Source organism: Squalius cephalus (genome assembly GCF_949319135.1).
Source record: "Squalius cephalus genome assembly, chromosome: 25".
NCBI classification, from domain to species: domain Eukaryota; kingdom Metazoa; phylum Chordata; class Actinopteri; order Cypriniformes; family Leuciscidae; genus Squalius; species Squalius cephalus.
The window spans coordinates 805,120-808,097 of NC_137146.1; the positions used below are offsets into that span (position 1 = coordinate 805,120).

Here is a 2,978-nt window from a genome sequence, read left to right on the forward strand (position 1 = left end):
AAATTAGCCCATGATTTACTCTCCCTCAAGCCATCCTAGGTGTTTATGACATTCTTCTATCAGACGAACACAATCAGAGTTATAGTTGCATCTATCCATCATAAAAGTGCATCTGTCCATCATAAAAGTGCATCTGTCCATCATAAAAGTGCATCTGTCCATCATAAAAGTGCATCTATCCATCATAAAAGTGCATCTGTCCATCATAAAAGTGCATCTATCCATCATAAAAGTGCATCTGTCCATCATAAAAGTGCATCTATCCATCATAAAAGTGCATCTATCCATCATAAAAGTGCATCTATCCATTTATCCATCATAAAAGTGCATCTATCCATCATAAAAGTGCATCTATCCATCATAAAAGTGCATCTGTCCATTTATCCATCATAAAAGTGCATCTGTCCATCATAAAAGTGCATCTATCCATCATAAAAGCGCATCTATTCATCATAAAAGTGCATCTGTCCATCATAAAAGTCCATCTGTCCATCATAAAAGTCCATCTATCCATCATAAAAGTGCATCTGTCCATCATAAAAGTGCATCTATCCATCATAAAAGTGCATCTATTCATCATAAAAGTGCATCTGTCCATCATAAAAGTCCATCTGTCCATCATAAAAGTCCATCTATCCATCATAAAAGTGCATCTGTCCATCATAAAAGTGCATCTATCCATCATAAAAGTGCATCTATTCATCATAAAAGTGCATCTGTCCATCATAAAAGTGCATCTGTCCATCATAAAAGTGCATCTATTCATCATAAAAGTGCATCTGTCCATCATAAAAGTCCATCTATCCATCATAAAAGTGCATCTGTCCATCATAAAAGTGCATCTATCCATCATAAAAGTGCATCTATTCATCATAAAAGTGCATCTGTCCATCATAAAAGTCCATCTATCCATCATAAAAGTGCATCTGTCCATCATAAAAGTGCATTTATTCATCATAAAAGTTCATCTATCCATCATAAAAGTGCATCTGTCCATCATAAAAGTCCATCTGTCCATCATAAAAGTGCATCTATCCATCATAAAAGCGCATCTATCCATGATAAAAGTGCATCTGTCCATCATAAAAGCGCATCTATTCATCATAAAAGTTCATCTATCCATCATAAAAGTCCATCTGTCCATCATAAAAGTCCATCTGTCCATCATAAAAGTGCATAAATTCACTGCCATTATAAAGCTTGGAAAGCCAGGACATTTTTTAATATAACTCTGATTGTGTTCGTATGAAAGAAGAATGTCATATACACCTAGGATGACTCGAGGGAGAGTAAATCATGGGCTAATTTTCACTTACTAACTATCCCTTTAAACTCCTCTTAAACTCCTCTTTCTTAAACTCGACGACATGACAATCAATCAGACGCGGTCAACGGCGTATTATCAGGGGTTTCTCGTTCACGGTGCTATTTATATATTCTCAACACAAACAGGTGAACAGCGACTTCAGGATTTACTCTCGAACGTGTGTGTGTGTGTGTGTGTGTGTGTGTGTGTGTGTGTGTGTGTGTGTGTGTGTGTGAGATGACTTTAAATGAATAGTTGGTCCAGTAATGATCGTTCTGTCATCTTTACTCCCCCTCGAGTCCGAACCCGTTGACTTCATCAGAATACCGCAAGTGAACACATGGATCTGTTCGGCACCATATAATAATCATGGAAGGCTTTTAATAGTTTTGAATTAGGACTGAAATGTAATTGACTGAAGATGTTCTGCTTCGCCGGATCTCTCAAATCAAGTTGATATCAATGACATCTCTGTCCATTTCAGTGGAGAGGAAGATTATCAGTGATATTATATTATTCCCAGCGCTGTCATATAACCTCAGAAAACCTTGATTCAGTAATATTTTATAGTGTTTATGGAGCAGCTTCTTTCATGAAATAGAAAACAGCAGAAATGTTTGTGATGTTCCACACGAGTGCGAGTAAACGATGACGAACGATGATTAGTGTGTGAACTCTTCATTAATACTCAGAGATTTGTGCCCTTTCTGTTACTTCCTCTAATTTTATTCTATTTTGTACAGTTCTGTATGATTTTTGCTGTACCTGATGAATCACCTTTTATTTATTGTGCAGAATCACCGTATGTTTGCACAGTGAAGGATAATAATATATATGACAAATTTCAAATGCCAAATGGATTTGTTTTAAATTGAAGAGTGTTTATTTTTGTGATGTATTGCACAGACTCCCCGTTTATGTTTAATGAAATATTATAAAAGTAAGTGAAAAACTTTATTGGCGTGAGAATGCTGCGCTCTCATTGGCTCTTGAGATCACGTGATCTGAATTCTCGTTTCGCATCAGGGGGTTTTCTGATGATTATTTAAAGACTTGCTATAATGCACAAAGCAAAACGATATATATATTTGCTATGAATTTTGACATTGGTGTGATTTCATAGAATCCGTCTCATTTCGAACTTTTATTTCATTTAGCCAAACGTCAGGAATGTAAGTCCATTGTGTGTGTTGTAGTTTCCCAGGCCAGAATGAAGAGTTTCATTGCATTGCTGTATTAGTTCACTGCTGTTCAGTCCATGATTGATTTATTGATCTGATGTTCTGAACATATTTATAAACCCTCTTTCTTGCACTCACTCACACTTTGTACAACAGAATTCATTGAGTCCACATCCGCACCCTAATAAACAGTGCAAATCTGCTCAGCGTACGTCGTCTGTCGTCTTTATATAAACTTAAAGGTGGAAAACACATGTTTCTTCTCAGCGTGGTTCATCAGGACACAAGAACTGTCCGTCTGTCTTCAGAGAACGTGTCTTATCTCCGGCCGCAGCATTAGTGGAAGAACACATTGATTTATCCGCGTTTATTAATAGAGTTGAGCTCAACCAGAGCAAAGACCCGAAGCAGCCGAATGCTTGAATATGAATATGAGTGTAAAAGCAGTGAATGTTGTTCTGTTTGAGCAGCTCGATGACCTTCAGATGCAC

The 2,978-nt window shown here is 37.0% G+C and overlaps 1 protein-coding gene across 9 annotated transcripts in view; it reads left to right on the forward strand.

Moving 5' to 3' along the window:
* Positions 1–2,485, forward strand: part of l3mbtl4 (L3MBTL histone methyl-lysine binding protein 4) — a 70,500-nt gene extending 68,015 nt beyond the window's left edge. For 6 of the 9 annotated variants that reach the window (XM_079862484.1, XM_079862486.1, XM_079862485.1 and 3 more), the window contains one exon: positions 1–2,485. This exon is cut by the window's left edge and continues 432 nt beyond it. The gene's annotated coding sequence lies outside the window, so the exon portion shown is untranslated. The other 3 variants (XR_013820122.1, XR_013820123.1, XR_013820124.1) reach the window with 3 other exon arrangements.
* Positions 2,486–2,978: the final 493 nt, after the last annotated feature.